The following is a 346-nucleotide window of genomic DNA, read 5'->3' on the forward strand; positions in this document are numbered from 1 at the left end:
CAGAAGTATCCATGTTCACATTATCAACAGATATTGGCAAATGTGACAAAGGTATGCAACACCTGAAAGCTCCCATTTCTTCACTATAAACACACAGGGGGAAATGTTTCCCTTTCTCTGCCATTCTGATGTAAAATATATATTTTTTTGCACACAGTCAGGTTCTTCCAACTAATTATCCCGTTTTTCTGAGTGACAAAATAGGTCTTCACTTGGCCCGAAGCGACATCATACCAGGTGGGAGATGAGCGCATATTTTATGCAAAGGAAGTACATTCCCACTTGAAACGTACATTAGAGCGCAGACACCCGGATAAATTTGCGGGCTTTACTCCTACCTGTGAAT

This window comes from Oncorhynchus gorbuscha, linkage group LG09 (assembly GCF_021184085.1).
Source record: "Oncorhynchus gorbuscha isolate QuinsamMale2020 ecotype Even-year linkage group LG09, OgorEven_v1.0, whole genome shotgun sequence".
NCBI classification, from domain to species: Eukaryota; Metazoa; Chordata; class Actinopteri; order Salmoniformes; family Salmonidae; genus Oncorhynchus; species Oncorhynchus gorbuscha.